General features: G+C 39.1%; 1 protein-coding gene across 1 annotated transcript in view; it reads right to left on the reverse strand.

Moving 5' to 3' along the window:
* The window catches only part of AGBL1 (AGBL carboxypeptidase 1), a gene marked incomplete at its 5' end in the record, with an annotated part of 297,365 nt that overhangs the window by 151,083 nt on the left and 133,151 nt on the right, over positions 1-13,131 (reverse strand). The gene's annotated exons all lie outside the window — the stretch shown is intronic.

Genomic DNA, 13,131 nt, shown 5'->3' on the forward strand with positions numbered 1-13,131 from the left:
TGCCTTGCAAATAATGCTTACAGAGAAAGGGTCCTGAGGTAGGAATTAAAAAAATAAAAAATAAAAAATAAATAAAAGTACAAACAAGAGAGAACTGGATAAGAAAGCATGACAAAGAAAAAAATAAGAGTCACTAAAAATGTTTCATATGTTTTTAATGTAGAAAAACAAGGTCTCTGATGCCATCTTGGGGCTTCTGGCAACATCACAAGATCCATTCCAACTTTAGTTTCAGTGTTACCTGACTTCCCCTCTTTCTTCATAATCCATAGTTCCCACATTACTCACTCTGCCATTTGGAAAACATTAGCAAAAGCTAACACATGGGAAGTCATTGAATACTGATACGATGCTTCTGCCAAAAATTCGAAGTGAAAACACAACCACTTCACTTCTGTTGCATAATGGTCCTTCAGGCAAAGGTACCTGGAGGCTCACCTCTCCCGACCTTCAGGACCACAGCTGCTCAGATGAGCTTATCAACTGTATTTCTGTCAAGAACCTGTGTTCATAGATGTTTTCCTTTCAGCCGATACAACTCCAAAAAGAATCACTGAATTACATTCAGAAACAATCATCTTTTCATTGGTGACCGGTGAAAAAAAAGACCCAGCACCAACCACTTCCTTGACGTAAGCATGCGATGTTTGCCTGCCCAACAGTTGTATCAGGGAGCACAACTAATTGAAAACAATAGTTGAATGATGGCTAGACTTTAATTCTCACTCTTCATTTTAACAACTAAAAAAAAAAGTCTTATTGTTATTATAGAACTGCACAAATAATTCTTCAGCACTATTATTGCTTAAATAAAACAACTTCTCCCTTGCCTTTTTGTTGGAATTGACACTGGTTTATGTCTTCTCAAACCACCCGCATGTCTCCCTTGGCTAAAATGCCTTGGTACTTGCTGGGAGACTCCAACGTATCAAGCCAAACATGCAGGGGAGTACGAACATGACAAATGAACTACTCCCAAAAGGATGCAGTAATATAGAGATTAATGTCAAGCTAACACCAAGCTCAATTTTTATTTCACTGTTTCGTAGACTAAACTAAAAGCCTCTTTGTTAAAATTAAATAAATAAGTAAATCCTTTAGAGTATACAAGAAATCCCAAGAGCTCTTCAAAAAGGATGCAAGAAAAACTCCTAAAAAACTCCGTTAACGTATGTTAAAGCCAAGTAGATGGTGTTACAAGGCACCAGTGTTTCCCACTGCAGCATCTGGTTCTGCTGTGGCCCATGGACTGGAAGGTGTTAGTTGTACATGAGCACAGTTTCCACAGAGCATGCTGACATGTCTCAGTCTTCGGGCAAACTTCACTCTGCCTGTGATGCAATTTACCAACTCCATTGCTCTAATAAACATTGAGACTTTTCTTAGAGGTGACCCTATGACAAGCCAATCCCCCACCCATGCCATTCACCAACACTGCTGATCACATAGGATGGGTTCAGTAAGCATAATCCAACACTACAGCAATCATCAGAAAGCTTTTATTTACAGCAGGGAAGGAAGGTAAAATCTCAGCACATAGGCAAGACCTGGGAGACAAAGTTCAGTTTTGTCCCTTCAATGATTAACATCTTTGCTCATTTAAATGACCTTTAAATATTAGCACTCTGCCTGGCAGCTTGTATCCGTAGCTCCTAAGGAGATGCACAACTTTAATTAAATTATGAGACTGATTTTTCCATCTCACTCCCCACCCCGACCATTCTGTTAAAGCCTGTTTACTTTTGCACATCCCCACCAGCCCTGTATCCTTGTTCCTTTCTTTCTTCTCTCCCATTCCTAATAGCGATGACATTCGCAGATAATGGGTTTGTCCGTTATGCTCTGCAACCAAGGGTGAAGGTAAAATATTAAGCTGATCTCAAGTGCTGATAGCAAATAAAGGGGCTGGGAAGCTGAGAGTGGCTTTGTATGTTTGGCAGGATTTAATGAAATTCACTGCTCAAATCAAAGACATTTCTTACAACATGGTTCCAAGCTATTACATTTGCTTTAAATGCTTTATGTGTCTTTTCTCCTTCACAGCATTAGTGAGACTACCTGCCACCCTAGATGGGACTCTTAGCAGCTCAACAGGAATGATGAAAACATTTGCCACAAAGAATTCCAATAAGTAAAGAAAACCCCACCTCTGTGCCTCTATACAGATTGCCTGTAATTGTTAGTTATCTTGCATCTTGAGCCCAGATGTGCTACACATATATGTGTGAAACAATTAAATTACATTTTTCTTGTTCACAAGCCTGATGCTTTAGATTGTACTTTTGTTATAGCTTTGCCTCCTCTTCTACCTTTAAACAGCCAGGGAATTCTTTGATGTGGGTCAGCCTACTGGAGAGCTGTTAGCTGCCTCTGGCATAGTGCTTGTCTCCAAATGGGGCACAGCTAAAGGAAACTATGAGACAGCTTCCCCTTTTGTTCTGCATGACAACTGAAGTCATTCCATCAAACATTTCACCCACAATCTTTCAGTGACATGATCCATGAGGGACAGTGGAGAAAGAATCAGTTCCACGATACAAGGTGGCCTGTGCAAATATCACACGTCTCTCCCACCAGGCTAAACTAAATACTTCTGACCTTCTTCAAGGAGACCCTAGGGCTGTAACATTTCTGTAGGTGTCTCTAGAATGACTCAGAAGAAGCCATGGAGCTGGTGGAAGAAGGGATCCTCTGAGCTTTACTAAGCTGTTCTGAAAATAGAGATGGTTAGAAAACACTGCCACCACAATGCTACACAGCAAGGCATTCACCGCTCACCCTTGCCTGAGGAAAGAAACACTCGGGCAGTCCGTCTTTCAGACGTGCTGCAATAGTGCCACAGAGTCCAGTTAGATGAACTGAAAAAGTATTCAAGCCAGCCAGTCCCTGGAGAAACGTGATGGAACATGTGTAACCCTAATGACTGGTGGTGAGCAGAGCAAATTCAACCTTAGGTGAATTTGTTGATGACTGCTAGTTTCAAATATCATTATATGCCATCAATAATAGTCCTCTCTATATACAACCCTCATCTCTAAAGATGTATAAATGCAGGCAGTCACCTAGAACTGCATATGGGACAACTAGAACTAGTCTACAAGAAACAGATCCTTAACACCTGAAGTTGATATAACACAATCAGAAAAGACCAGGGTGTGATTCCCATTCATAACCCACAGGGAGGTAACTGCACTTCTAAGAGAAGCATTAGACTCTTGCTCTGAAGGCAGGGCCACCTCGCGGGGAGTTAATGAGAAAGAGGTTAAGTAGCTAAAGTACAGACTTGTTCAGTTTAAAACAGAATTGTATTTTAAATGCTTGCACTTGTAAGACCTTGCTTTTAATCTTGTACCTCAAAGTCTGACATCAAGTTTTACTACAGATGTGTCTTCTTTATTGTCTTACTCTTAAGCCTGCTCGGCTTAAGTGCAAAGCAGAAGATCCTGAGCACCTCAGCTTGCAGCTGCACTAAATTCTGCACGAACCATGTGTTTGAATGGGGAGATGCTACGTAGTCCTAAACCAAGGCTGATAAAGTCAACAGCGCCTTTTTGTTGAATGCAATAAACCTGGTCCAGTGCCCTGCAGAGACAGAAAAACAAGAGAGGTGGGGGGAGAGAGAGACGAGAGAGAGAGAAAGGGGGTGTTGGGGTGGGCACAAAAACAAAAGAGAACTGGAGATAAAGAGTAAAAGGACTGGCGGATAAACATAGCACACAATATTAGACAGGGAAGAAAGCAAGAAATGGAGACAGAGAGAGAGGAAAGTCACTTTTTAAAGAAAAGATGCTGCTGTGCTCGGAAGATAAAATGATTCAAAATCTCCTGTCCATTACAGATAAATGGAAAGACAGGGCCCGTCATATCAAATGAATGATGTCAGGACTGATAATAACAGCACCTGGGGCACAGCGAACTATGAAATCTAAAGGGATGCATTGTGTTTGATATGTAGAGAGTAACATCACCATTCACTGTGCATCTTAAAAGCATACAGCAGTACTAGCACAGGATAAGAATATCTATAAAGGTAAGTAGGCACAAGTAAACATCAGGATGCTGTTGAGCAGCATGTGGCAGCCTCAGACAGACACAGCATGCTGGACTTTATAAATAGCTACTGCCTAGGATGGAAGCAGGAATGTTTGCAGGAAAGTGTTTTGGTCTTGCCATTCAGAAAGCTCAGAGCAACCTGAGGGGGTCAGGGGATGGGTAGGAGGGTGGAATCCTGCATTTTGCTTGATTTTTTTAATCTTTTCAAAGAGCAAAACTCGATGATGTTAGGAAGCAGCAGTACCAGCAAAGCCCTCCCTCGTTATTTAAAGAAAGCTGTCAGAAATACAGCATTTTTTTCTACATTTAAGTCCATGTGCTAAAACTAAAATGACTATATTCATCATATGTCCATTCCACAGAGATGCTCATCCAACACTACCCAGTCATTGCACGATAGTATTGCCCTGTGATGCCAGGGATCATTCTAGAAACAAAACGTCCCCACAACAATGAAAATATTGGAGGCTTTACATTGAGAGCAACCCAATGAAACAATAGCTTATGTAATGTAAAACCAGCTGGATTTTAAAATGTTTGGATATTTTTCAGAAGCTTCAGTATGACAACTAACTAGTCTGCCATCTTCTGAAATTTATGTTTCTCAATGGCATAAGAGAAACTTTGAACTGCTGAGGGCCTCTTTGTAGAGCTCTTCATTTAAACTATTTCATTTTATAGCAGATAAGTATGCAAAATTGCACTACCACACTCTACAGCTGGAATACAAGATGGGGGATTAGAGGGCAGGGTCTTTTTCATACTGTATGCTGGACTGCACCATTAGTTTCACGGTGAAAATTTTTTCCCTTCATTAAAGTGGGCTGCTTTAAGTTCCCTCTGGGACATTTTGCTTTTACATCTTGGAAAGCTACAGTGTTTCCCTGAAGGGAAGTAATCTCTTGCCCAGTTACTCCAAGAAGTGAAGAAGGTGACGTTCTCTCTGTTTGAAATTATTGTATTTTCATTTGTTCACAGTGAAATACAGGTAAATAGCTGCAAGGCATATACAGAGACACCGATGAATGAAACACTTCCCATCCACATTACTGCAGCTGACAGTTCACTACTGATCATATATGCTTTCTCCTTCTGACTGCAAGCACTATGAATGCTAAAATGCCTGTGTAGAATCAGGACCAAGAGCGGTTTGCCTTCCCAAGAGAACTGAAACAGCCAGGAGTTCAGGATCCACAATGCCCATTCCACATTTTTTCTTCTTCAAGTGTCTACCTCACTCCTAAATTATATTTATGCTCCAGTCCTCCAAATGCCAAGAACCCTCAAGCCTCATTTGCACCACATCTTCCTATCACACTGCTTTCATCGTAAGTAAAGGCCAGAGTCAGTATTAGCACACCAAGGCAGGCATGTACTAGATTATGAAAATCAAGGCCAGAAAGTCAACCTCTCCTAAGCGAGTCCCATAAAATACCAAGCGATGGCAATTTCTCAATTGCACTGTGACCTCTTACTGTCATACTAGTTTATCTCCAGGCCTTTAAGAGGAAAATTTTTATTGCCTTTTTTTTATTATTATTATTTTTTTTTAATTGCACCTTACGCACACAATGCCAAACTCATCTCCTAGATGACACTTGTACTACCGGGCTGCCAACCAACTTAACAGTGCCACTGAAGGGAGCCTTCCTGCTTTGGACTGTGGCTGCTGTAGGACTTTTTCCTTTCAGCACAGACTAATGAATCCACGATGCATAATGCTCCCTCTTGGGCAAATGCTATTCTAAAGCATCACTGCCAGTTTCTTCTTGCCTACCTACAGCAGAACACTGATGCTAATTAGCGTAATGAACCTTCACTATTTCACTTTCTACATCTGACTGATTTTGTCACAATGGACAATCCTTGCTTCCCAAGATAAATTATGTAGTCTGTGTTCTTCCCTTTTGGTGCATGTAATTGTGCCTCTATCCTTGTTCAGCTCTGGTAGAAGAGTTCCTTTTCTCTCTGTGGACACATTTCATTGTCATATTTTGTCACAAACCAGTCAGACACACAGAATGAGATCTGCATCACCCCCAACTAATACTATCATCACCCCCAACTAATACTATCCGTGTCATAATCAAAGAAGACAACAAGTTCACAAGAACTATTGAAAAGGTGAGTAAACAGCATTATCACAGATCAGCTGAACTACTTCCCCAGTTCTACATGAATGGATGCTCATCAGATTTCTATTCCTTTTAATTGTAACAACAGTAACTATCAAATATGAGAACTTATTCACCCGCAGTTAGTCATGCTTTGCACTGTCATTTACAAGAAAAAAAATGCAAGTAATAATGCTTTGTACTACTTTATGGAGGAGTAAATAAAGATTCAGGGAGCAGGTAAAAACTGGGTTCTCAATTTCTTGATGTCTTCCATATGATGGGGTCATCTCAAGAGCCTGTTCTAAGGACCATCAAATATTTTGGTTGTTACTGATGAGACAGCCCTAAAATAGAATTATTAGGCACTGGTTTTGGTTGGAAAAGTTAATTTTCAGCTCAAGAATTTTCTTGTAACAAGTATCTATTTTCTGCAGGAAATGTTGGCTTTTCTTATGCAAATACCCAATTCCCCTCAAAATTTCGACTTTCCAGTCAGAACTCCAAATTTTACTATTCAAAATTTCAAACTGTTTAAGAGGTGCTTACAGCACATGGCAGAAAGTGCCTTTGAGGGTTTCTTAGGTACCCATTCTTCTTTGTGTATAGGGTCTCTTTGGCTGGGCTACATGTCCCATAGCACAACAGCAAGACTCCACAACAGCTGTTCAGTAAGATGCAGAATTATGATGTAGCATGGAAGCTGTAGTTTGGCAGGGGGAACTCAGACAACAGGGCAGTGAAACAATTCCAAAAGGGCACAACAGTGACACTTCCCAATGGAAATATATCTTTTAGGTGGGAAGATTTGGCTCCAGTTTTGAATATCCATTATTCCTTTAAAAACTTAAGTATTCTTAGAGGGAAAACAAAAACAAACAAACAAACAAAAAAAAGAACACACCACCACTGCCAACAAAAAATACCTTTTCCCAAACAGCCTCACTTATATCTTCCTACACGTTATGTCAGCAAATCCTAATTTTGCAGGCAGAAATATTGACAATGAAGATACTCATACAAAGTAGCAAATGGGTGAAAAAACCGTAGTAAAACCAGAGGTTTCATGAAAGCATACTGAATTAACTAAAACTTTACTTTTTAAGTAACATCCTTTAACCTGTTTCTAGTTCTTGTATTCTAATTTTCTTAATTTAAATGTGTTGTATGTTCAGATAGTTCAGGAAGGATTCTTAACTGACTTAAGCTAATTGCTCACATATGGGTTGCATTGAATTAACTGAGTTGATTTAAAAATCTGGTAGTTAAATCAGTGCAATCTCCACATACAAATGAGCACTAAGAATTGCAATTTCCAGATGATGGTTCTAAACCTCAAACACAAATAAAAAACACAGAAGGGCAAAGTGTGGCATCATAGATTAACAATGAGAATCACAAGCAGAGGAGTGTTTAGAGGCCCAGAAAAACAAAACAGAACAAAAACAACAACCAACCAAAAAAAAAAAAAAAAAAACCAAAAAAAAAACCACCTCCTCCCTCCAAGCTTCCTCTGCTTCTGTGGAACTGAAGAGATAACTAGAAATGGGAGGAAAAAATCTCAAAGCAGTTGCTATGAATCAGAAATATTTTGCTAATAAATTACATAATAATTGGACTAATTCAAAATCGTTGCTAGTAAATGGTGAAAAACCTTTGTACTTGCTTTTTTTTTTTTAAAAAAAAAAAAAAAAAAAAAAAGAGTAATGAGATGAACACTGTACAAGAAACGTACTTCAAGAGACGCTTCCTTCCTGGACCATCACTAGATCATCCTGGCCTAACCATATCCAACATCATCTAAAAGGCTTTCTCTAGATTCCAATGTCCAGCTTTCAGGGACTAGGAATTGATTAGGGTATTGTCAGCCTACCCCAGAAGACAGCTCTGCTTGGAAACCTGGAATCCCTTTCCAGTCTGGGGCCTGCAAAGCTTTGTATGGGAAACAGACTTGTTTCAGCAAACTGATACCTCACAGGAAAGCAATGCACTGACATGCCAGCTGGCGCTGAACACAAGAAAAAAAAAAAAAAAAAGAAGAGGCCAAGAATAAGGAAGAGACAGAGGTGAAGAAGGCTGAAGTCACCCTTCCCAAGCTGAGATGCATTACACCCCCATTCTCCATCACCTCAGCAGTCTTTTTCAATAAAAATAAGCAGCAGGGATAAGCCTCTACGAGTCACACCTGCATGACAAATAAGGTTGTGGAATTCCAAAATAAGACTTTTTAAGCACATTTTTTTCAGCCTTGTAGGAGGCTGGAAGACTGTTTTGCCAAATATGTTCTGTTTTTTTTCCAGAAGAGAGGTTAATAATAAATTCATTTTCTTCTTTAAACAAAATGTCTGCTCTCGATTAGGCAAAGAAGGTTGTCCCACTGTAATACCCACTAATCTTACACATTCGTCCTTCAATATTAATTCCCATTGCTCAAGAAAGATGCTGTTTTCCTTCTCCAAACACAGACTGGGACAGGGCAGGTTTATTTTGTCACTAAGTTGCTCAGCCTAGCTCAAAATTGCAGAGGGACTTCACAGTACACAAGACTGTGATGTGATTTACAGGGGAATTGGCCACAGGCTGACATACACGAAGACACGCTATACTTCCTCGGTTAGTAAATTACAGTTCTGACAAAGCACCATTAACGGAAATATGCTGAGTGGTAGCTTGCAGAACAGTACACAACCAAGTACACAGCTTGCCAACTCCTCTCCTCTGCAAGGCAGGCACAGGCTAGTTAAAGAAAGTAACAACAGATTCTGCTAGCTGCTCATGCTAGAGGGGGAAAACAAGGTAGGAAAAAAGAGAAACCCCCTTCTTTTTGCAGTCATGTTGTAAAACCAGTATGATTATATTGCTACCGATATCTATAACTTCATTGGATATTCCCACTATAACAGGCTACTGTGTTATGGGACTTGACCTCTCCTACCCTCACAGGGTACCTGCATGTCAAATGTAATCTCTTTGCAATCAACATTTCTTCACAGGTTACTCAGCAATAATACATATGAATCCAGGCTTTTCTCCTTTCTGACACAGGATTTCAAGCTCTGCCTGTGAATTCCACTGAATAGTCAGGAGTTCCTAATAAAACAGCTTGCTTTCTTTGCAATAAACGTTCCCTTCTGTGCAGATGAGCAATATTTACGGATCAGACCTGTCTGCAACACAGCTTCCAAGTCAAAACAGGGAAAAAAAAAAAAAAAAAAAAAAAAAAAAAGACTTATTTTCCAGTCATACATTCCACCTGCTTTTGAATGGGTGGTTTCCATTTAATTAGGTACATATTCCTTTCCTCCGTCCTTGCCAGCATATGCTATCTTCCTCATAGATGTTATACCCTACATAATACTTCTCTCCGGTGTTGCAAACTCTTGGATAACATATTGTATGGTTCCCCTGTGTATTCAGGGGAGACCATTAAGGCTTCAGAAGGCTTTAGCAATGAGTTAGAGATACCATCACTACCAATAACTGGAGATTGCCTCATGCAATAGCTAGTAAGTGATGCATAACAAATAATTTTATAAGGTCATTGCAGTTCCTAAAAAAAATAATTCCAAACATCATTCACTCTCCTGTGGACCTTTCTTCTGCTGACAATTTTGTGTATGGTCTCCTCAACTCTACCTGTTACATAGGACTCTCAATAAAGGGAAGAAAAAAGATTGAATTCCTTCAGTGTCCAGGCCAGAGAAACTCTGTGTCTTAGGACTGCCACACAAGTGATGAATTTGAATTGTCCTTGCTTGCAACCTGCCAAATAAGAGCACATCCAGCCTGCAGACAACAAAGGTTTACCAATGCAACATCTGGTCCCCAGGATGAGCATGACAAGCAATAATTATTCAATTATGATAAATAGAGGAGAAAGAAGGAGGGAGAGGGCATTCTAAAATTCTTAGTAAAGCAAATGCTATGTCTTCTGCTATGCTAGCAGGAAGATAATCCTTCACTGTATCCTCAAAGATGAGGCAACAGCCACTCTAGAATTATTAGGAGGCCATTTGAGGGACTGATTTGTCAATGAGTAGGGCAAGCAGCCACAGATATGCCAAGTAGTCTAGGTCGTCTGTAGATGCACTCAGTTTTTTATTCATTTATTTTCCCCCATGCACATGCGCTATGAGACTTCAAACCTCAGCTGAATGCTAATTCTGATACAAAAAAAATAAAACAACCCTAAAACAAATTGCACTTACATAACTGCTCATCCAAGCACAGTGTCTCTGGGCACTTCACAATAGGAAAGTTAAACGAAGCATTCAATATACACTTATTAAAATAAAGTATCCACTAGAGAAGCCTGATTGGCTTGTAGAGGTCTGCAAAATATTCAGAAAAAAATGTTAAAATATACACATTTAAGGCAGTAAAACCTGAAAAAAATAAAAATTGAACCTAATTCTCCAGGACAACTCACACACACTAGCAAGACTGGGCCAAGTTAAAGAGTCCTTGCAAGTGCTAAGTAAAGCTGGCACTGAAAATTCAGGGTGCATAGAGAAATTTAAGATTCCTAAAAGGGACTATCAGAATCTCAGGGGAGCCAGAAGACTTGCAACAGAAACCAGGCCAACCACATTATTGGTAACAGTCTGGCTAGAAGTTGCTAGTAAAAAACAAAAGTCAAAGAAAAACTAGGGCACTAGATAGGAACAAACGTAAGTGGTTCATATACAGTTGTGTGAGCAGAAATCTAAGCTGTTTTTGCATAGCAATTGGCAAATTTTAATTGGGGGCTAGTACGATCAAAAAACTCCCTCTTGAAACAGATTTGTAAAGTGAAGTTACTTGAATACTGAAATAAATGACCTGATTTTTCAAAATATGGAACTACTCATCACTGCTTATTGAAGTTCAATAGAGTTGCAAGCACTCAGCATCTTCCAAAGTCAAAAAATTCTTAACTAGCTTCCTAAAATATATTGGATCAGGGCAACTGGTCCTTACCATTCATTTTTTTAACACTGTTCTTGAATTGAATCAGGAAGCTTTATACATCAGAAGGTATCAGCAATATTTCAGAATGGAGAATACAGCGCTTACCAAACATTTGGGGCTTTTCGCTTAGCTTTTCCTCTCACCCCACTCCAACTTGTTTTAATGTAATGTAATAGAAGAATAATCTCTTAAAGGGGAATGAACTAGGAATATTTGGGGATCGATTGATGTGAAGACACCCAAGAAGAAAATCAATGATCAGCATCCAATCTTAGTAGCAAAGTGTTTTAAAATCTTTCAGATTAGAAGCACTGTCCTGTTTCAGCAAGTCAAAAATAAATATCAGCTCCTGATCAAAAGCTGAAATATTTCCATGGGAGGGCAGAAGACAAAGTACCAAGCTGACAAAATCCCTTATTTAGATGTGGAGAAGAGGGGACAAGAAGAGAGTGCTAATATAACCTCTCGATCACTTGTTGTAAGCCATATGGAAAGGTAATTTACAGTTATAACTCTTCTACTTAGAAGGCCCATGGGTAAAAACTGATGCAGTGCCACTGAAAGCAATTTATATCGTGCGGCTGATCTAACTCAGCACGCTCAGTTACTAACCAAAGAATAGGACCATATTGCCTATCTTTACTTAAATCGACAGACGACTACAGTTTTTCTCTGTCTAGACAGAAAACTCTTTTTAAGCTCCTCATGGGGAAAGACGACTTTGCCTACCTCTGTAAAAGAGTTGAAGATGTTTTAGTTAATACACATTCAGACCTAACAGGTGAATGACAGCACTGATTTACTGCAAAGTGCAACACACTAGGTAATATGACATCTGCCTCTAAGGAGAAACTATGCTAAGCTCCAACCTTGAACCAAGAGGTTTTCTAAACTGCTTTCTGAAAAAAAACAAAAGCAATATTCTGTCACTGCTGAGAATCAGCAAGCCTAGATACAACTTCCAGACTTTTTTTTTTTCCCTCAGTGGAGGTGCGTTCCATAGTGTTTCTATCAGTGGAGCAACACGGAAAGAAAGTATAGGAGAATAAAATCTGTGCCTGAAGATGGATTTGAAACAAAAATAAGCATGACGACTACTTACAATCATAACAAAAGGCAGGAAGGCTAACAAGTCTCTAGAATATATCCGATGATACCCAACAGTGTTCTTCCTTTCTGAATTTCTTCAGGGCTCCTTGTTCTTTGAGCTATCCTGCCACTCTCAGACCCAAGAGAGATTAAAGACTCAGCTGCATAACATTTAGTCAATATAGGTAAGCTCACAGAAATATCCCCTGCAAAAATCAATGCAAATTCAAGTAGGCCACTCTGATCAACTGGAATAAAGGTTGCAAATTATTTTGGCTGAGATTGTAAAAACACTGTGGAATAAGCAGTGGCATAAGAATGACCTTAAGATCTTCTCTTCCTTCTACATATAAGCAAAATAGTTCAGTTATCACAGTTGTAACTCAGGTAAATTAGTGCTTTCTCGGCTTTGAGGCTTATCTTTTTGGAATATTTATAAACAAAGCTGTATGTTGCCTAAGGGAAATAACCTCGGTAAAACTTCAAACAAACAGTCTTCTACCCTTCTTGACCAGCTTAATTCAAAAAGAAAAACAAACAAACAAACAAGATTAATGATGTTATATAGTGCTGCAAAATACTAAATAGCTTTAATTGTTACGGTATAACAGTGCTTACAACCACCCTCTGAAAAAAATATCAACAAAACCAGATAGAAGTATACAGCATTTTCCAGAAAGCTGATAATGTTTTTGTCCTTTTTTTTTTTTTTTTTTTTTTTTTTCTGGCCAGCTGTGAAGTTTTATCACCAAAACTTTCTAGTGAGTTCGTTTTTTAAAGTCTTTTTTTTTTTTTTTTCTATTTTGATTTTTTTTTTTTTTTTTTTTTAAGAAGTGGATCATCCCCACCCTCCCTCAGGGTATGCTAAAGGTGCTTCTAATGTGACTTCTTTCCTTCAGTAGGACCATCTTTCTTCAAATAAACA

This window comes from Aythya marila, assembly GCF_965140915.1.
Source record: "Aythya marila genome assembly, chromosome: 11".
Taxonomy (NCBI): Eukaryota; Metazoa; Chordata; class Aves; order Anseriformes; family Anatidae; genus Aythya; species Aythya marila.